At 39.0% G+C, this 22671-nt stretch overlaps 1 long non-coding RNA gene across 3 annotated transcripts in view; it reads right to left on the reverse strand.

Moving 5' to 3' along the window:
• Window positions 1-3490: 3490 nt before the first annotated feature.
• LOC130704966 (uncharacterized) overlaps window positions 3491-22671 on the reverse strand; it is a 41654-nt gene continuing 22473 nt past the window's right edge. Inside the window, exons 1-4 of one of the 3 annotated variants that reach the window (XR_009005568.1) lie at window positions 12848-13070; window positions 7900-8028; window positions 6455-6557; window positions 3491-6083 (exon numbers count right to left, since the gene is read on the reverse strand). This is a non-coding gene — a long non-coding RNA (uncharacterized LOC130704966). Of the gene's footprint in view, window positions 6084-6454; window positions 6558-7899; window positions 8029-12847; window positions 13071-22671 lie in introns of those variants that run through there. The other 2 variants (XR_009005569.1, XR_009005567.1) reach the window with 2 other exon arrangements.

Genomic DNA, 22671 nt, shown 5'->3' on the forward strand with positions numbered 1-22671 from the left:
AAAAATGACTAATATTTTAGTGTCTTGTGCATGTTTTGGAATATACTTACACTAAAAAATATTCATGATTTATCAGAAATTCACATTTAACTGAGTACACTCTATTATATCTGGCAACCTTATATTTACTAGGAGATTTAAGATACATACAAATCATAACTAACAATGTGTGATATACATGCCTATATATAATATTAGTAATAATTCATTCCTAAAAATTTTTTTCAGAGGAGAATTACTGTAAGTATTCAAAATAAAATTTTATAATGAAAAGTATTGTCATATTGGCAAATTAATTAGCATCTTCAAAAAACAAACTTTTCCATAAAATGAAATAAGAAAGTACAATAGGATTTCATATGCATAGATGGCAGTTAATTCCATGATAGGGTTTGAGTGAGTAGGAATTGAACTTCATAAATGCATAATGAATTCGCTAAGGTTCTAGGGCCTTTAATGTACCTTTAATGGACTAGAAAAGTGAAAACAAAGAGAAAGAACTCTCTGGATTCCACAAACAAGAGTGGAAAATGCTGCCCCACAGAGTGGATGTGGTAAGAGGATATGGAATAATTTCTTCTCAGTACTTTTTGGTGCTCCCCTGGCAAGGGGACCATCCCCAGTGGACTCTATTCCGGGCACCCTCTCTCTAGGGACTCCAGCCACAATGCCTGTGGCCTCATATCAGAGCCCAGTGTTTGAAGGGAAGAAGTAACTAAGTAGCTGGGAGAATCCAAAATTGTTTTTTAAAAAAGTAAAGTAAGAAATTAAAATTAAAACATAAAATAAATGTAAAAAATTTGTGTCAATATAAATTGGTAGACAAGATGAAGAGTTAGTAACAGTCTGGTTCTATCAACAGCTGTCAGTGGGAAGGAACTGAAAAAAACAAAAACAAAAAACTTTCTCCTAAATCTGGCCAAGCCATCTGTTAAAACTGGTTTCCATTAAATGTTTGTTAATTTAATTTATAAAAGCCAAAGCCCAATGGTCGTTGTCTGCTGCACACAATAGGGGCAGTATGTGTACAGGCTGGCTCTCTGCCAGTATATAGTGTCATACAGACTGGTGTCTTGTATGTAAACATTGTTTGAATCTCTAATAATCAAAACAAATTTTTTAAAAAACCCTCCATGGCTCCAATATCCTTATAATGCAAAACAAATACTGAACTTCCTGTGTCCAGTTTCTGTATTTAGACTGTGGGTCTTCTTGTTGGCAAATCAATGTGAGCAGAGTTTGTTTCACCACTTTCATTAGGTCAAAGTTTTCACTTCCTCTAGGGAGAGAGAGGAAGTTGCCACTGAAGGAGAATCAACTCTGTTTTGTATGCTTTACGGTCATTGCACTGGATGTCACATTTAATAAAATTTCTCATATTACAAGTTAAATATTGAATATGTACAGCTTATGGACATATAGTGTCTTATGGATATGTTGGATATTACTTGCAATGTGTGCTATGATTTTTTTTTTTTTTAATAGGGAGCATTTTCTTTTTTTTTAAATTTTATTTATTTATTTTATTTATGGCTGTGTTGGGTCTTCGTTTCTGTGTGAGGGCTTTCTCTAGTTGTGGCAAGTGGGGGCCACTCTTCATCGCGGTGCGCGGGCCTCTCACTATCGCGGCCTCTCTTGTTGCGGAGCACAGGCTCCAGATGCGCAGGCTCAGTGATTGTGGCTCACGGGCCCAGCTGCTCCGCGGCATGTGGGATCTTCCCAGACCAGGGCTCGAACCCGTGTCCCCTGCATTGGCAGGCAGATTCTCAACCACTGCGCCACCAGGGAAGCCCGTGCTATGATTATATACAAAATAAATATAAAAATAGTGGTAAATCAAAACAGTAGTATAAATTATGTAATATTCTATTACAAATATTGATTGTCATAATTAATAATATATGCTAAATAAAAAAGTTGAAGGGAAAGGTAAGAGGGAGAATATTCATTCTCTTCCCCTGGCTTCTATTCAGTCCATAAATATTTCCCACACAACTTCTCTCCCAATGAGAGAAGCAGATGTTGTTTTTTTCACTCCACCAACCAGGAAATCTTTATTGGGTATCTTCTAGGTGCTCTGCACTGTGCTAGATAGAGTGGAGGATAAGGAGCAAATGTAAGAAATGTTCCTGGTCTCCAGAAGCTTGTGGTCCATCTCTAATGTCCCCACGATAGCTCTGCCCTGGGGTTTTTGTTATTTGTATAACAACCTTCTCCTACTGGCCATCCAGTGACCAATGGTCAATGTGGAGCCCATTGGGTGGCTATGGTGAGAACCACTGAGGTACAGGGCAACTCCATCCACCTATTTTCAAGAATTATTTATTAAGTACTCACCATGTTCCTTCAGTATTTGTTTGAACTTGAGTGTGTGTGTGTAAGAAAGAGAGAGGGAGAAACTTCACTTAAATAGCTTCGACATGAAACTTAATAACTGTAACCTGAAAGGGTCAATTCAGCACCCATATGATCCACCGCTGGGTGTCTACTAAAGGAAGGGGGCAATTAAGGGATTAAAAATCAGAGTGGAGGTTTGATATAACATGGAAGAATCAACAGGTTAATTTACTGTTTGTTGTTGTTATTTGTTTTGCTCCATTTTGTTTTCCAATGTTAACTGGTTGCCATGATATTCTGTGGGTGTCATTTAATTCCCAGGCCAGGACGTCACTTAGGCACGGGGAGAATGTGGTTTGCTGATGAAAAACTTATCTGTGTGCAATACTCATGTGGACTTCATTTCTATTAAAATAATATGCTTTATTTAGCCAATGAGTTGGAATTTTTAAAAAATTCCTTTGTGCTAAAGTCATCTCTGTATCTCATTTTAAAACCAACCCAAATATCTTAGGTCCAAAGAGAAGCATTCAATCGACACTTTATCAAACTGTAGAACATTGATTTGTTAAAACTAATATGTTTTTCCTTTATTTTCTTGCACATAAATTTTACTTAGTTATTATCCAGCCCAGTACTTTTCCATCTGGACAGATGGCAGAGCCAAGAGGCTGTGACAAATGAGACTATTCACACCTACTATATGGCATCAAGTGAGCAAATGTTGGCAGCTGAGGTCCATGAGGAACAATTGTGGGTTTGGTATCTGAAGATCAAATTCCAATGTCAGTTCTGCTTCTTGTTTGATTGTCATTGGGTAGGTCCTTCAGTGGCTTCTGGGCATCAGTCTTCAGTCTTTAAGATAAAGATGATGCAAGGCTGGTACTGTTATGGGGAGGTTTGAGTGAGAGAAGAGATGCAAAAATGCTTTATAGTAATACCACTAAATGAGGTTGGAAGAATGCTGTAATATGGCTTCTGAAGCTCCATAAAAAGGTGCAGAACCACCCAGAAGTCTTCAAACAGAATGATCTTTGTTCTCTCATGACCTCCTGATCTCTGTCTTCCATTTGCCTTTTAGTCACTCTGATAACAGAACCATTCTGAGTTTTTGTTTCCAAGCCCTCAGGAAGAACCTGAATCAACCACAATAAAATTGAAGAGTATTTCTTTTTTTGTGGTTATCCTTACTCTTGATTTTATTTTTTAATTAACACAATAAAATTGACTTTTGGGAGTGGGTAAAATTCTGAGTTTTAACATACATGTAGATTTGTGTGACCACCACCACAATCAGGATATATAACAACTCCATCATTCCAAAAACATTCCCTGGTGTCACTCCTGTGTAATTGCACCTCCTCCACTCCCTCCCTTGAAGAGTATTTCTGATTGAAAAATCAATGGTAAGAAGACTTCGATGGTTGAGAGAATTTAAGTCAACAGTAAAAATTCCTTAATAATTTATTCTTTACCAGCTTAAAAATCTAAAGTGCCTTAGATTTAAAATCACTCGCAAAATAAGAGAATTAGCAGAATTCATAACTACTGAAATTAAATGTATACAGAAAAGTTGGAAATTTTCAACAAATATACTCAGCAACAAAACTAATAAAAATCACCGTTGTTAAGTAATTCTACCCTGAACATCCTACCGACCAAGCTTAAATTTTGAAAAGGAAATAATGAATTCTCATCATAGAATATGAATGTAAGACAACCTTTACTTCTGGGAACAAATTATAAAGGAGATGCACTATTCCTTTTTTATTGAGACATAATTGACATATAACATTGTATTAGTTTTAGTTGTACAACACAATGATTTGATATATGTGTATATTACAGGATGATTGCCACAATTAGTTTAGTTAAATCTGTCACTACACAGTTACACATTTCTTTCTTGATGAGACTTCTAAGAGCTACTTTCTTAGCAACCTTGGAATATACAATACAGCATTGTTAACTATAGTCACCATGCAGTATACTACATTCCCAGGACTGATTGATCTCATAACTGGCAATTGCACCTTTTGACAATCTTCACCCATTTATTCATTTATTCTTTGTTTCTGGGACCCTAATCAAGATATACTGCTACAGTTCTCAAGCTGTGGAATGTCCCAGGAGTATGGTGACATGTCAAGGGTAAACATAAAGGCACAGATGACTTAGAACACCAACTTAACAATTTGGGGTAAAATTAACATGTTTATATGTTTATGTTAATGCAAATACATGTCATGTCATAGGAGCAAACTTTTCCTTTGCTTTTACAATAAAACACATCCAGAAGTGTGTTCTTCTGCTGAGCTTACACCCCAAACTGCAGGAGCAACGCTGTAATTCTCTGTCAGTAGAGTCTTTTTGCAGAATTTTCTGATTTTCTGATATAATGACAATATCTTTAATAACAGTTTTAGAGAAAATGCTAATGTTTTCCCATGCAGTTATATATATCCTCCACAAAAATCCAGGGCAGAGCATGAAAACATGACTCACAAAGGTGCATGTTCAGAGAGCAAAAACAAGGAAGCTTGTTTTGGGACAGTTCCTTGTGCTCTGCCTCTAAGGAAACAGGACTTAATCTACAAATGTGGTCCTCAAAGAACCTGCATCAGAAAATTCTGGGAATGCTTACTAAAATGAAGATTTTTAGAATATACCTAAGACCCAAAAGATGATCATTTCTGGAGCAAAGGCTCAGGAATCTTCCTGGGAACTTATTAGAGGATTGATACATAAACACGTGGAAGTTTGCAAACAGTTTAAGATGCTTGAAGGGATTTAAATTCCCCTCATCTAGCTTTCTTGTGTATCACTTTCTCAGCTCATCTTTTGACAAGAGCACGGTGGCAGCTAAACCTCTAACAACTTTTTGAGCTGGTTGAAGGGAGTACCATACGCTTCAAATACCAGAACTCAAGGTGGAAAATTTACCGTTCTACCATGGATATCGTGAGCCTGACTTATAGCCTTGCTCATTTGGAGAACCAGTGACACTCACCTGAGAAGGGTTACCGGGATCACTACAAAGAAGGTCAAACATTTTCTAAACCCCCCTTCAATCTGCTTAAGTGCCTGGACAAATATTTGAATGGTGACCACACAACAGACGTTTATTTCCTTTCACAAAAATCAAGTTCCCTAGTTTCTTAAGAGATAGCATGGCATACCAAAATATGGTTCTATGGTCTGTTAGTTTTGTATCAGACTTCCTCAGGAAGATCTTCTCAGAGTCTTTAATTTATTCATTTGCAGGGTTTTGAAGAGGAAGGTAAAAATGCAACCTATTTTTTTCTTGAACTTATCAGGCCAGAGACCCTTTGTGCTGGACAGCATCTTGCAACACCCACTTTCTGTATCCCCCTGCTACTCGGAGTAGGATTCAGAAATCAACATGGATCTGCATCAACCTCCTCTGGGAGCTTGTCAGAAATGCACAAACTCGAGCGCCCCACCCCAGAACTACTGAAACAGAGTCTGAGGTTTAACAAAGTCTCCAGGAGATCTGTATACAAGTCAAGCCTGAGAAGCAAGGCTATAGAACACTTTTTTAGAACCAGTGCCAAGGACAATGACAGAAATGGTTTTAATGTGGAAAACTTCAAGAATCAATCTTACAGTTCATTCACCTTGGCTCCTGAAAGACTCCGGTGTTGCTTCCAAGGAACATCTGCTCTGGCGCAGGGATTTTTCACTGGGAAGATGACATCTGAAGGCTGCATGTGAAGTGACTCTTTCTGCAGATGAGAAAAGTACAAGGCCGTGCTGTGGTTCATAGCTTTCTTGACCCAGGGACAATTTTGATTTGCACCAAAGCTGCCCCATGGAGACAGAGATGTGAAAAGAATTAGAACTTTGTCTGCCATTTGAATCTGCTCCCCTGCAGAAAAATAGCCCATTTCCCAGCCACAGCTGGGAACACATCATTCTGTTTTAGCTGATGAATAATCAGAGCTTTTCCAAATGACTATTCCCCAGCCACTCTGAGTCCCAAGCATAGATTCTGAATCAGGTGTATGTGAAATAAAAACAGGGCTCGAGTTGGGAGGGAAAAGATGAAGCTCGAGCCTTAACAAGCAAAATGTACATGTTAATAAAAGCCACGCACGGCCTCAAGTCCATGTAAGGTATGGCTCAACCAGCAAGAGCAAGGTTCCCATCGGAATCTTCCCAGCGTACAGCCATGACTCATGCCCAGAGCCATCTTGTCCCTGCAAGAAAAGCATAAATCATCATCCATTCTTAAAAATGGTGCCAAAAGTGCATTTTATTCAAATGCATTCCTTAAAATAATGGCTGAGGAAATAGTACAAGAGTATTCAACTGACAACTGAGTCTTTAGTGCTCACATCTGGAGTGAAAAATGTGTCACGGGTGGTTACAGTGGATTCTAGAGATGCTGGGAATTCCTAAACACACAAAAATCCATGAACATCAGAGCTGGTATTATTCTTTTGAAGAGGAAATTTTGTGCCTCGGTCACACCTACAAAGAGGACTCCTAAGTTTTATGATGCAAACCATACCGTGTTTTTCTTTCCTTTCGTTTTCTTCTTTTCTTTTCTTCTTTTGTATTTTAACCAACAGCATGAGGGGAAAAAAGTATTTGTCATAGATTCCTCTAAACCTTCTCTCTCCTATATCCTTTCCACTAACATTCAGACAAGCTCAGGATTCTTTCACAATTATAATAAAGCATCCGTGACTCTGTTTCTCCTCCTGCTACCCCCTCTTGAGCTAGCTTGTTAAGTTTCATTTACAGGTCCATCTCCTCTGCCACTATGTGTTCTCTGTGCCCCAGCCTCTGAGAGGGAGATTCTAGGATGTGATCCCAGAAACAGCAGTAGAGAGTAGAAGACTATGCCAGGAAAGGGCAGAAAGTTCACGAAGAGGATATTATCAAACCAGTTACCATTGTGGGCAACCAGTGCTCAGAGAGACAGTGTAGAATATTCTTTAGAGTTATTACAACTGAAGGGCAAGGGACTGGGATATTCAGTTATCAAATCCCTGTCTGTCATGTTGGAGGGCTGTTCCCGGGGACATTAACGCTATCATTTTGGTTTGCTCTGTGCTTAGGTTAAGGGTGCTCTCCAGCCTAAATACATAGATACGTATATATATACACACATACCTCAAGAAAAGCAGCCTTTGGGATACAGAAGTGACTGCCAAAGGGATCTGGACAAGACACGCACAACATCTCCTCCACCCTCTCTATTCAACCCCTGCAAGAGCTCTTGCTAAGCACTAATGTGGCTAAAAGACTTAGACTTTTTCCAGCAATTGCACTGCTTGATGTATTGGTTCATAGTTTAAAGACTCACAGCCACTGCTTCCTTTTTGAAGTTACGTGACCTCCCAACCTTCTGGACATTCTCCTTTCTCTCCTGCCATTCTTAACATCCTTGATGACTCATCTTCCTCTACCCAAACTGGAAGTGCCAGGTTGCTCAATTGTGCTAAGGACTTTCCTCTTCTCCTCCTACCCTGGCTTGCTGGGTGAGCGCATCTGCTCCTATGGTTTCAGTTACCACCTAAAAAATTGACTTACAAATTTATATCTCTGGTGGCTCAGACCTCCTGACCAATGAGGCTGATGGCCCATGCAACATCGGACATCCCACAATTGCTTCAAATGCAAAGATTAGGCACAAAAGCCATCTTCTGTCTCTTGCTTCCCCTGGAAGAAAAAAAATGGCCCTCATCTAATATTTCTTGTATGTATTGTATGGAAATATGTTAATATAAATGTTCCAGACATTACATGAAATTTCTAATATTTCTTAACTCAGTGAATAATACCACCTTCCACTCAGTTAGACAAACTGGAAAACCAGCAGCCATGACACATGTTTCCCTGTTTCCTGCCTCCACAGCATGCATTTCATTATTAGACCTCATCCACTGGATTCCATGAATGGATTATTTCTCTTTTTAAATTTATTTTATTAAAGTATAGTTGATTTACAATGTTGTGTTAATTTCTGCTATACAGCAAAATGATTCAGTTATACATATATACATTCTTTTTCATATTCTTTTCCATTATGGTTTATCACAGAATATTGAATATAGTTCCCTGTGCTATACAGTAGGACCTTGTTGTTTATCCATCCTATGTATACTAGTTTGCATCTGTCAATCCCAAACTCCCAATCCCATCCCTCTATCCCCCTCACCTTTGGCAACCACAAGTCTGTTCTCTATGTCTGTGAATGTCTCTGTTTGGTAGATAAATTCATTTGTGTCATATTTTAGATTCCACGTATAAGTGATATCATATGATATTTGTCTTTCTCTTTCTGACTTAGTTCACTTAGTAGGATAATCTCTAGTTGCATCCATGTTGCTGCAAATGACATTATCTCATTCTTTTTTATGGTTGAGTAATATTCCATTGTATATATGTACCGTATCTTCTTTACATCAGTGGATTATTTCTTAAATCCTTCCACTCCTGTCCATTTCCTGATCCATCCTTACCTCTTACCATAGCCTAGCACATGCCTTCCTCGGACCTTTTCTTCACACTGCAGCCTGAGGGAGTGTTTAACAATACAGCTCTGTTTTACTGCCCTTGGATCTGACTCTTGTCTGCTGCTCCTGTGCCATCCAGCACTACTTTCTACCTAGGCTTTCCTGTTCCACCAGTGCTTACCTCTTTTTGATTTGGAAAGTGCCATACTGCCTCTGGCCTGGGGATCTTCATAACTGCTCCCCGCCTTGACCTTGAAGCCATTTCTCCCAGCATCTCTTTCCATTAACTAATGTCTACACATCCTTCAGATATAAGCTTAACCATGACTGCCTCAAAGAAGCCTTTCCTGTTTTTCCTGATTCCTCTAGGAAAATGGTCGGTTCCCCCATTATTCCATTCTTTAGGACATTCCACTGAAACCCTTGACTCATATTATAATTATAATTAATTATTTGTGGAATTAATTGCCTGCATCAGTGTAAGCTCCCTAAGAATAGGTACTGTGACAGTTTAATTTACAGCCAAATATCCAGCACCTTGAACAATGCTAATTACTCAATGAATTTTTACTAAGCCTACTGACAATTCAAAAAGTTTAACTGTGCCAAGCTTGAGTTACATTTGCTCTTTGGTTTTATATGCTACTCCTCTCCTTCCATTTATAGGATATTGAACATCATCCTAAGAATAATAGAAACATATATGTATTAGTTTGCTGGGGCTGCTAAAACAAAGTACACAAACGGGGTGGCTTAAACAACAGAAATTTATTGTCTCACAGTTCTGGAGGCTAGAAGTCTGAAATCAAGGTGTCAGCAAGTTCTGTTCCTTCTAAGGGCCGTAAGAGAAGGATCTGTTCTAGGCCTCTCTCCTTGGCTTATAGAGGCTATCTTCATATTCACATGGTGTTCTTACTATATATGTATATCTGTGTCCAAATTTCCCCTTTTTATAAAAATACCAGTCATATTAGAGTAGGATCCACCTTCATGACCTCATCTTAACAAATTACATCTGCAATGATCTTATTTCCAAACAAGATCACATTTTCAGGTACTGGGGGTTAGGACTTTAACATCTGTAGCATACAGTTATGACAATATCTAAGGATTTTCAGCAGCAGGGTTGATAAACAACTAGATCCACATTGTTGATAGATCATGATCGCTTTAGGGTGAAGAAAAGATTGGAGGGGGCAAGATAGGCCTGGTGGAAGCTAGGGGCCTATTATAATGCTTGCAGCAATGTCCATGAGTATAGTTTCTCTATTAGCATTGCCCAGGATCAAAGATCTACCCCACTGAGTGCCAGTAGTATGAACTTCACTGCTCTGGGGTCAGTTTTCATAGCTATATAATGGCTACATTTTTAGCATGACATAGTTTATAATGCTGGAGGAAAGAACCAAAACTAGATTGACCTGTGATCTGACATAGGAACTTATATTTTCCTTCAATATCTCAGCATAACACTCAAAAAAGAAAAAAAAATAGTTCGTTTTTAAGGCCAAATCAGACATTGAGATGGCTTGTGACAGTTTTGTTTATACGAATATATTTTGTGCCAAAGAAGAAAAGTGTAGGCATTATTCAAACATTTCAGTTTTCTATTAGTATGCAGGCATTTTGTAGGACTATCCAATAGAAAAGTGGATCTTGGATCTTTATAAAGATAAGAAATATGAACTGGAGTGGAAGCCAAAGAGTCATCACATTTAAAACACCCTCTTCTCTACTTCTGTTCCACACCAATCCATTCTTTTTTCTTCCTTTTCCTTTCAATTACATAGCCTAATCCCCACCCATATTTTTATCACTACAAATAATGGAACTCTGGGTCTTGTCCCAAGAGAAGAGTTGTCCAACTTATTTTTCCCTCCTAGTCCTTGGCAAGTCCGTTGGGTGACCCACACGGACACCTCAGAGGGTGGTGCCTCCCGCCCCCTCAAGCCACAGAAACAAAGCCTTAGCCATTGCATACTCTTGGCTCTAGCTTTTGTCATCATTTTAATTTTTTAAACATTACTTTGTCATTAACTCATTCCACTTATGTAGGGAGAATAAGCCAGAGATAGTTAAGGAGTGCCTCTGATTGTTCTGGAACCAAAGGAAAAAAAAAAAAAATTACAGCATTGCTATTGCCCAATGTACAGAAGACAATGGCTATTTTGCCACGGTAGAATTCTGAATCACAGGACAATGTAATTTATTTATTCTATAAATTGTACTATGCAGCAAGCCAAATCAGAACAGTCTTTTGGACAACATTTTAACAAGACAAAGGAAATGAATTATTTTATATAGGAAGGAGGTACATCTGAAATTATTGGGATGATACACTTATGCTAACATTAGATATTAATTAACCATAGGATCAATTTCATAAGGTTAATCTCCTACCTCTCCCTTAGAGATGTACAGATTGTAAAATATGAAAAATAAACAATATGTGATATTATTTTTTGTGTATAAGGTTAATTTATATTTTTCCTGTTTAATAGAATTTGAAGGGAAGAGTGATAAATAGAAAAGCTACATTATAGGTACCTGTTTTGTTAAGAGGAGAATACATACAATCTTATACATTCTATTAGAAAGTGGAAAAAGGTTGATTCACCATTTTGAGGAACAGAAGAAACTAACGTTTAATGGGAAAGAGAATGAGAGTGCTCACATAAATGCTTCTCAAACTTTAATGTACTTCCAGTTAAAGAAAACTAGGATTTTATGTGAGCAAAGGTAACAATATACAGATAGAAATGCTGTCAAGACAACCCAAGGGAAGAGCGCTGATGAGAAGAATTAACTCCTGGGTCTGCAAAAACCAGTAGAGCTGATGAAATAGCCATGGGCGTAGTTTGAATTAAGGCTTTGATTGCTGTTGTCATTGTTCTTTGGCTTCTCCTTTTACACATTGACATGGCCAAGACTTACACATTAAAAACTAAACCAGAACAATGTCTTCTGTGAATCCTCATCCTGCCCATGTATGATCCCACTAAGGTGGGATGTTTAAAAATGTCAGTTAAGTGCCCCCAAAAGTTTTAGCCAAAATATTTAAATAATAAACTTTTGTGTAGACCCATTGTTTGGAGAAACTGAAATGGATTTCATTCTAATTATTCTTCTACCATAACTAATGTCTCAATTGCCCCCTTTTCCAGAGAATTTCCCTTGGCAAAATGGCAGCTGTTTGCCCAGAAGGTCACCTCCCATACCCATTGCCAATGACTGGTTGACATGAAGAATGCAAAATGCCAGCCAGTCACCTCAAGGGAGGAACAGATGCACGGTGTCATTCACACTCCAGAGCCTCTATTAGATCAGGCTAAAGCCAGAGTCCAGCAGAGACCACATGCCAGCATGGCTCCCTCCCTGACCGTACCTGCTTCCTTCACCCCAATCCCTTCTCCTGAGAGCCCCACTCCAACAAATCACATGCATCTGAACCTCTTTCTTAGTCTCTGCTTCTAAAGAAGAGGACCTAAATTAAGCTATAGTTCTTGATCTATTACAGATACATGGTTTTCACATATTTATTTCATTGACTCCTCAGGACTACCTTATTTGGAAAGCCAAATAGGGTAGTCATCATTGAGATCACTGGAGACCAGGGCTGAGCCCAGGTTTTTTTTTCTGTTTTCTAAACATAGTCTATATTTCGTATGCTAAATGGCTGCCTTAGACATTTGTGGTAACAACTTCATCACAGATCACCAATAAAATTAATAAAGTAGTTACAGGGTTCACAATTTGAATGAATGTGCCCTCCCCACATTAACATGTCAAACAGTGAACAGATGTTGCCCAGCATTTCCCTGACATAGAGTGATATTTTTCCATTAGGAAAAAAGGAGGTGAAGAAGGGAGAAGGAAAAGAAATGAAATAAAAAGAAAGGAATGAAAGAAGGGAGGAAAATCATAGGGGAGAGGAAGGGAAGAGGGAAGGGAGAGAAGAAGAGAAGGAAGAGGGAAAGACAGGCAGACAGACAAACACAGAAAGTAGAGGCCACGGTACATACTTGTTTTAATCGGCTTTTAGCCTCTTAGGTGATCCCTGGTCTCGCTTCTTGGCTGGAAAGGCACTGCAGGCCATTTCTCCTCTCTGATTGTTTGCAATGTGGAACAATTGGAAATGCTTTCATCACAGGCTGAGCTTCAGTGCAGAGCTTGGCTGAGAATCACTTTTCTGCTAAGAACTGTGAGGAGTTTCCAGGGAGGGCTTGTAAACTAGTTATCTCTGTTGATGACCACATCTGTGTGTACATCTGCGGTACAGAAACATGCCACGTAATAAAGAGGATCTTGTGGTCTCTGCCTTTCTGCTGTGTGGGCTTGCCTTTCCCACCACATTCAAGATGCCCTTTTCCTATGACAAAGAATCAGAATACAGAGGAGTGATAGCCCACCCATAGGGTGAGAAGGAGGCTGGTCTGTTTTTCATTTGGTGTCCCAAGCAAGGCCAAATATCATAGGATTCATTTAAGAAGTCTTAATTTCTTAACTTCTTAAATTAAGAAGTTTTAATTTCTTAAGACTTCTAAAATGAGCCCACTCCCAAGGCACTGAGGATGCGGAATGCCTCCTATGTGCCAGACTCAGCAACAGCCTGGAATATTTTATATCACCTCAGGGGAATCTCACAAAAACCATTGAACCTGGCACCCTGGTCCCCATTTACCAGAGGGAAAAACAGAGTCAAAAGGGTAAAACCATCTGTCTAAGATCAGGCATCTAGGAAATGAAAAAACTCAGTTTCAAAGCCAGGTTGGAAGGATTTTTGAGTCCAAGGTCTGCTTTAACAGAAGCAAGGGCAGTGACTTCTCAGGTGCCCACCACCATCTGATTAAAGGGACACCTTTGCACCTGGAAGAAGTGATATTTACAACGGCTATTTGCCTTTGAAATATCTGCTCTGCCCAATTCCCCAAATTCTGTAGAGATCTACCAGCCCTCCAAAGAATATGACAAGAATCACTATGTCATGTAGAATATTTCTAAACCACAAGACAGGGTAAGTAAGGTTGGAAGAAAAGAAAGCATGGAAATGGCCTGCTATAACAAGGATTACTCAAGATGACTACACGCAAAAGAGAAAGGCCTTCAGTACAAGATTTTTGTTTGAGCTCAAGGACCTGAAGAAATCGGAAATAAATGTGGTTGCTCTCAAGGAATCTGAGCCCCAAAGCTGTAGCTTGGTGTTCCTAGGAATCTGATATCCACAGGCATCTGCCCAGAACAGTGACCTTTGACTTCATGCCTGCTTTTAGTAAATATGGGAAGAAGATGATTTAAAGGAGCTTGAAAAAAACCTGTTTATTTGTAAAGAAGAGCAGAAAGCATGTCAGTCAGTCAACTAAAAAAGTATCTGGTTTGAAATTTAATCATCAAAGGGAGGTAAGACTAAATGATTTCCAAGTTTGCTTCCAATGATATTTTAGGATTTTAGGATATGCTATCTAGAAAACGTACCTGATAGATGGCAATAGATTATTATGAGGTTATAAACACTTGCAAAGAAGCTCAATAGCCTTCTGAACCCAGTGTATTGGAAAATGCTATTTATGTTATTTTTTGAACAGTAATTATTTTACATTGTTTGATATAAATTATATTTTAAATAGCATGACTTTCTTCTAGTTCCAAATATAAGTGATATGATTCATGAGCTAAAGGGCCCTAGTTAATAAGTTAATGGAAAGAAAGACAGTGAATAAATTTTTCAAAGCCATTTAAAGTTAGTAGAGGCATTGTTGCAACAATAATAGTCATTTTGGTAGATACTTGCTCAAAAGCTCCCACTGTTTATAATTACTGGTGCAGGTAGATTATACTTACAAGACGTGCCCTGGCATATTCTAGAAACAGATGAATGCTTTGTTATTAGGACATCTATATTCCATGCTTTTTAAATAAAAATAATTATGTGCAATTGAAGCATCTGTTGCTCCTTTGCTTCTTCATTCTGGATCTAATTTTAAATAAGTGTTAGAAAAGGATTAGGATATTTGAAACTGCTGGAACCTTCTGTCCATCAATAAGGATAATACCTATGACAACAGTGAGCCTTCACCAGCACTTGTGAGCTCTGTAGTTCAATTGGATGACTAATATCCATGAACAGTCAGCAGAACAACTTGGCTTTATCTAGGAGGCCAGTATGGAACAGGCTACAGGAATGACCAGGACAATAGAAGATGTATTTCAGAGAAATGGCTAAGGAGTGTTTCCCTGCCTTTGTTCTTGGAATATCCTAGACACATTCCATGCATACTGGGCTTCCACAACTAGAGTTCATAGACATAGTTGGGCTACACCATGAAGCCTCCCAGAAACTTTGTTTATATAAATACATGAATTAATGAATGAATGATTGAATGTCAAATTTCCAAGGGAAAGGTACACTACATTCATTCCAGCTTTCTATGACAATACTCAAATTTCCCAGAGGAAAATTAGAAACTTCATTGCCAAGAAGGTAAAATAAAGCTATTTTCTTTATTTTACAGATAGAAAGCTAAGGCACAGGAAGATTAACAGATATATCCATGGTGGCACAGCAGGGAAGTGGTGGGACTGGGATTTGAACTAGCCAGTCCAACTTCATGGTCCCTACTCTTTATCACTTCCCAAGATACTGGGCACAACTTAAATGGGAAGCCAGGGGATGGAGTATCTCCTCACTGAAACGCAACCTTTGCGCACTAGAGGAGAGCCATGCGTTATCACCTATAACAAGAAGATGCCTTTAGGATTACAGGGATACATCCAGGTCAAATTGAGCAGACAATGCAATCAGTAGGCAAAGAGGAATATGAGGTTGTTTTTAAGAGCATTAGTGAGGACCCCATTTCAGGAAGAAGAGAAATACCTTGAAGGTGTTTTATATCTCTTTAAAATGATGTGTTTGGAAGCACCTTGGTATCCCCCAGCAATCCAAGAAACATGTCTACCTGTACATTTGAACTAAATTATAATTACTAAAATGTCTTAAGAATGTTTTTCTAACCCTTAGTTCAGATCTCACTTGCATCAGTTGAGGAGAGAGGTAATTTTTCCACCCTAGACCCTCACTGGCACTGCTGCTCACTGGGCGAGGACTGCTAAAGTCAACTCCAATGTGGTTTTCATGGCAACAGAAGGACAAAGATAAGGTTGCCAGCTCTAGGCTGACACATTGTTGCTAAGGGAATAAACTTAACTCTGACAATATGGGAGCTGGAGCCCGGATGTAGGGTTTCTGTAATGAGAGTCTCTAATTTTCCTCTGGGAAAACTGAGTATTGTCAGAGAAAGCAGGAATGAATGTAGTGTACCTTTCCCTTGGAAATTTGACATTTATTCATTCACTCATTTATTTACTTACATAAACAAAGTAACATAATTTTCAGAGAAGCCTGAAGGGATATTTTTCTAATATTCTTGTTCCCCATACCTGTTACTGTTTATAGAGCTGCAGTCCTGATGAGAAGGAACAAATCAAATCAAAATCAAAATAAGAGTTCTGAAGATGAAAGCACGAGCATTAAAAGATAAAATAATAATAACCAGTTGCTCTTTTTTTCTTTCCCTTCCTTTCTCTCTTTCTTTCTTTCATTTCTTTCTCCTTCTTCCTCTTCCTCTTCCCCTTCCCCTCTCCCTTCTTCTCCTTCTCCTACTCCTCTTCCTTCTTCTTCTTTCCTCTTCTTCTTCTTCTCCTTCTCCCTCTTCTTCCTCTCCTTCCTGTTCTCCCCCTCCCCCTCCCTTCCCCCTCCCCTACCCCTTCTTCTTCTCCTTCTCCTCCTTCTTCTCCTTCTTCTTCTTCTTCTTCTTCTTCTTCTTCTTCTTCTTCTTCTTCTTCTTCTTCTTCTTCTTCTTCTTCTTCTTCTTCTTCTTCTTCTTCTTCTTCTTCTTCTTCTCCTTCTCCTTCTCCTTCCCCTTCTCCTTCTCCTTCTCCTTCTTCTTCTTTGAATCAAAATGCTTTTCTGACACACAAATTAATGCCTGCCTTCTTTCCTCCCAGATCCAACTGCCTTATGTGAAGATAAAGAGAATTTTTTCCCCAACTTCATTGAGGTATAATTGACAAATAAAATTGTAAGGTAGTTAAAGCTGCACCATTAAGCCTCCCAGCAACTTTGCCAGGAAGGTAAAATAAAGATAGAAAATTAAGGCACAGAAAGATTAACAGATATATCCGCGGTGGCACAACATGATGATTTAATATATGTATTCATTGTAAAAGGGTTCCCCCATCTAGTTAATTAACTTCATTTCACATAGTTACCCTTTTTTTCCCCCTTTGGTGAGAACATTCCAATTCTATTCTCTTAGCAGATTTCAATTATATAATACAGTGTTATCAACTATAGTCACAATGTTTTCCATTAGATCCTCAGACCTTATTCATCTTAGAGATGAAAATTTATACCCTTTACCAACCTCGCCCTGTTTCCCCCACTCTCCCAGCCCCTGGTAACCACCACTCTACTCTGTTTCTCTGAGTTCTGCTTTATAGATTCCACATATAAGTGAGATCATACAGTATTTGCCTTTCTGTGTCTGACTTATGTAACTTAGCATAATGCCCTTCAGGTTCATCCATGTTGTCACAAATAACAGGATTTCCTTCTTTTTTAAGGCTGAATAGTAGTCCATTGTGTGTTTATGTGTGTGTATGTGTGTGTGTGTGCATACCTCACATCTTCTATAGCTAAACATCATGTCGTTTCCATACCTTGACTATTGTGAGTAATGCTGCAATGAACATGGGAGCATAGATATCTCTTTGAGATAACAGTTTCATTTTCTTTGGATATACCTCTAGAAATGGGATAGCTGAAAGGACAACCTTATTTAGGGGAGCAGGGACAACTCCCATGATGCTCAAGTCATTCTTGGCATTGTTCCACTTCCACACAAGGGCTGATGGGTGTATCTGCTTCCATTACATCAACCTCCCAAGAGTTAATCCATTCTCCAAGTGTTTGAATTAGTGAACCTTTTTTTTTTTTTTTTGCCTTGTTTCCCAAACACTTAATTATGGACAACATAAAACCACAAAGCTCTTTACTCATCACCACAGAAATAGTGTTCCTTATGTTATTCCTCATCCTTCTTTGTCCAGACAAGCTTTAAATGAGTCAAACCATAGTGTTTCTACTATATATTTCATTATGAATAATCTCTGCCCCATGGAATATTTATTTACCGCTTGCTATTTAGCTTAGGTTTTCATTTGCTCCATTTCACAAATAACTCTTAAATTTTGTCCACCATCAGTGAAGCAAGGAATGAACTATTCCTGATAACTGCCATTTCATGTTGAGGTGTAGGTACCCTTTCTTTTACATCCAGTCAATCCACATTACATAATTTGTCTCTATCTTTAAAACACATCTACCCCCAGGTCTCCTCAAATCACCATCTTGATCTGTTAATAATTTTGTCAGTTTTTATTCTTGGAAAAGCCTAGAAAAAGCTGTGAAATAACACAAGCAAAGGATTTAATTATTTCAGTTCTGGTGGGATTGCCCCATGGATTCCATGTAGGTGCATAAATATTGCTAAGAGCATGAGATTCATTTCCATGTGTTTACCTGTAAAACTAAGCTTTCAATCTGGCTTTATAATCATTTGCTTGTTTCCAAGTGTTAGATAAACCATGAAGTTCCATATACTTTCAAATTTGAAACCTCAGGAAGCACATAATTGTGTTTTGACCTAGGGGAAAACACAGTGAATTTTGCAAAGTTTCAGCGATTTTTTCCACCAGCCTGTGAATTTTAAATAGCACGTGTAAAGTGTTTCTTTCACATGTCATGACTCACATCTCTCCCTATATCTCTAGATAGAGCAAGTTAGAGGGTTATACAAAATAATATGTTTACTTAAAGCTGAGCACAAATTACTCATCCACTACATAAGAAAAAAGAAACAAATTTCTAAATGAAAGTTTTAAAAGCCCTCACAGTGTTATTGAATACCCATGAGGACCAAGTAGAATGAAAATAAGAATAAAATCCTTAATTGCCAGTCCAGGAAATGAATGACAAAATGAGCAAACACTGAAAGGCAATACTGATGCCCCTATAGAAAGCATATATGTAAGCAATTTTCGCTATTTGCTGGATCAGTTAGGAATCAGTTTGTTCACCTCAAATAAGCAAGGACAGGTTGGGTGGTTGGCCCATGAATAAAAGGATCCTAAGTAGAACCAGGAGCCAGTGAAAGCAGGATGGACAGGTAACAGGCGTATTCTGTTCCAGGGAGCATATGAGAGTTGTCGTTTATACTCCAGATAGGGAATATAGAATGTGAAATGGCAGGCCAGGAGTTTGGGGACTCAGACTCTGGTGTCTTTTTAAAACATAAAAAAAAGATGATGTTATGTAACCTTTCTAGATTCCAATCTACAACAACAATTTTGTTATTAGTTTAAAGAAACAACTCACTTAAATAACAGAGTAAAATAGTATGGAAGTGAGTGGCTCCAAAGCTTAAGACAATTATTTGCATTGTCTCCTAATTTGAAGCTTGCTCTGAACTTCCTTTTTTCCCCTCATCCCTGACCTTAGTGGAGTGATGCAGCTCAGTGTCTTCAAAGATAAAACATTGAGAGCAGTTCTGCAAAGGAGCCTGCTGGATTGGCAGACTGCAAGGGAGAGCTTGTTCCAGACACAGAGGCCCGAGGGAAGATGAGAGAGAAGAAATGGAACAAAGGAAGCAGTTAGGGACAAGCCTGGGCTCAGCCAAAGGAAGGAACAGAGGAAAGGCGAAGGTATGTTGGCAGAGACCCAGTGGTTCCTCATTCCATCCAAGGACACAGTGAACCACCTCGTCACGCAGCCTCTGGGGTGAAGTGCTGTCTATGTGCAGGGCTCCTCTCTACAACGAAAGTCTCCCATGATAATGACAGATGCCATTTTAACACATGTGGGCTCATGCTTCCCTCCTTCCCTTCACAGCCTCGAGAGCATTTGGGGACGTTTCTTCCATTACAGATTTGAAAAACTTTAGTCATGTCCAACACAGTTACTACTCAAGGAAAAAAAAATGTCTTCTAGCTGCCTGGGAGTGAGTTTGCCCTTCAGTCCAAAGACGGCAAAAAAAATGCCCAAAGTTCCAGGAGCAGGGAGTCTGGGAGGGAAGAAGGGAGTGGAGAAAAGGCTGCATTTCCAGCTGTGGCTAAAGTTCCCAAGATTCACAGACATGGTGTTAGTTCCTCACATGAGCCCAGAGTTGGGCAGCAGCCACTGTAGACCCAACCAGCATGACCTCCAAAGACACTCCCACACTTATGCTGGATAGTGCCTTCCCAGGGCCCCTCACTGTTTTACTTTCAATCCATTTTATCCACATTGCCCTCTTACACAAAGACTAGAGGGTGGAGAAGAGGTGAAACACACTCTGAAGGTATCCCACTACTAGACCCTGCCCCTCCCCCAACCCTGTCCTCCCTAATGGGGGGAAAGAGGATGCGATTTCCTGATGACCTAGGCAGAGGCAGGCACATAGTCTCAGGAAACACATTAATAGTCACTTGGCTCTCACCATATCCCCTTGGAAATCCCCAGGTGTGCCTTCTGCACAACTAAAAATAAATAGAGGAAATAAAGGTGTTTTTCCTTTGAAATAGGCCAGTCATTATTCTGCTTTGTTCTCACAGGTGATGCCAGACTATATCTCTGTCCACAGACATGACTCCACTCCCCTAAAACCCACCTGTGAATACAGTCATCTCACTGCCAAGCAGTGATCAACTTCTGGTGTCTCCTCCAAGGGTCTCTGGGTTTGCAATTGTATCATCATTAAGTGATCAGATTTGTCTTCAACGAAAACAGTTATATGAAAGGATTTTAAGTCTTTCTCTCAGGATATTTTTATTCATTTTTTTTCCTCTAGGGCTTGCTCATTTTTTCAAACAACTTGGGCATATGTCTCAGTAGAGCCTTGTATGATACCTTAGTGGAAATGAGTTATCTTATTCTGCCAAGTACATATTTCCCCCTTTATTATGGTAACAAGAATCTGATAATCCTGTGTGAAACCATCTCAACCTTATTCTTATTCCACGTGACTTGGAGAAGGCATATGACCTAGGTCCAGCCAATCAGCATCTTCCACACGCAGCCACTATTATTGGTTCAGGAAAACCATGTGACTCAAATCAGTGCAGTCAAAGTTCCTTTCACCACTTTTGCTGAAAAAAAATCCTGTAAGAAGAACTTTCTTTTCTACTGAGGTAACTGAAGTGACGAAATGTACACATGGAGGTGCTGGTAGCCAACTTGCCACCCTGGAGGGAGAGTGTGTTGGAGAATGGAGCCAATGCAGAAGAAAACAGAAGTCATCGTGGGAGACATAATACTGATGGCCTTGTCGGTCCTTAGACCAGTCATGCCTGAAGCCAACCTGCCTCTGATCTTTTCAGTTCTAAACCAGTGCATCTTCTTTTTGGCTTCATTCTGAGTTAGGTTTTCAGCCAATCTATGTTAGGTTTTCTGTCACTTGCTACCAAATATGTTCTGTATTAAACACTTCCCTTCTGCTCGGTGCTTCACCTCCATCTAAGACTTTGTGAGCAATGTTCTCATTTTGCTGCTTACAGTTATGCTTGGAAACCAGGTGATAGTAATGAAAATGGCCCACAAACTATGACATCCACTATGAACTTCAGCTTCCATTAAAGAGAAGAAGTTAGATTAAGATGAAAGCACACAAAATCATTTCCAATGTGAATAATTTGGGGGACAACTCCGTTCCTCTTCCCTCTGGAGACAGACAAGAATCTCTTCTTATTTGCTCTGATAGGTTAGCCAAAAACATAATAGAATGAGACTAGGAAGTTGACACTACTATAGAATATACTACCAAGAAATAAGAGCAGAACAAGAAAATGAATATGCTATTAGTTGGAGCTTTGTAAATCACCACTTTGAGTGTTTATTAAGTGTTTGAGTTAAGTTTGATTAGAATGGGTAGAGAATTTCCATGTGGTAAAAGTGAGACCAGGGTAGCCAAAAAGGAGTTGGAAGTGACACAGATCTGTTCTTGGCTTTCCAATGGGTGTAGAAAGAGTAGACAGAACTAAAAACACAACTGGAACTCTGGCGCAGTTCCTGGATATTAGCATAGAGGACTGTGCTTTCCATGCAGACAGTGTCATCAAGTAACCAAAAGAAGAAATACTTGGGGAGAAGAAAGAGGGTGGGGGGAGGAGGAGTCCCTTTCACTGTAGTTCTTCTCCAATGTCAAGGAGACTGGCTGGGGATCAACAAAGCTCCTCTAAGAATGCCTGTATTTCTTGGTTTTTGGCCAGTTACCCAGAGCAGATGTGAAACGTTTGCTGTGATTAGGAAATATTTTGCATGTGAGAATGTGAATGCTACAATCCTCAACTAAGCCAAGAAGACTTAATAAATGGTGAAATTTTACATCTTTAGGGAGGAGCAACATATTTTTTTTAAAAGTGTTGGTTAAAATAAACACCAAATTCCCAAGGAGAGACTCCAGATTCTGATGATGTGTAGCACTGATCATTTTATTACTGTGGAAAAATTTACTCAGAGAGTGAAGCCCACTTGATTCTTTTGTTAATGTTTTCATTCTCCCATTGTCAATGGTATACAAGTACTCATCCCTTCTGATCTGAGTTTTCTTTTGTTATTGGATGAACCAGAAGTGGACTAACAAAATGTGTCCTCGTTGGCAATTAGCAAATGAAGAAGTGATTTGATGTCATTAAAAAAAAGACAGGACTCTTATTTTACAAATGAAAATGAGTTATCATTGGCTAGAAAAATATGGCATGTTAGGGAATACATGGTCCCTCTTTACAGACAGTTGTCTGACCTTCACTAAGTCAC

Source organism: Balaenoptera acutorostrata, chromosome 15, assembly GCF_949987535.1.
Source record: "Balaenoptera acutorostrata chromosome 15, mBalAcu1.1, whole genome shotgun sequence".
Classification (NCBI taxonomy): Eukaryota; Metazoa; Chordata; class Mammalia; order Artiodactyla; family Balaenopteridae; genus Balaenoptera; species Balaenoptera acutorostrata.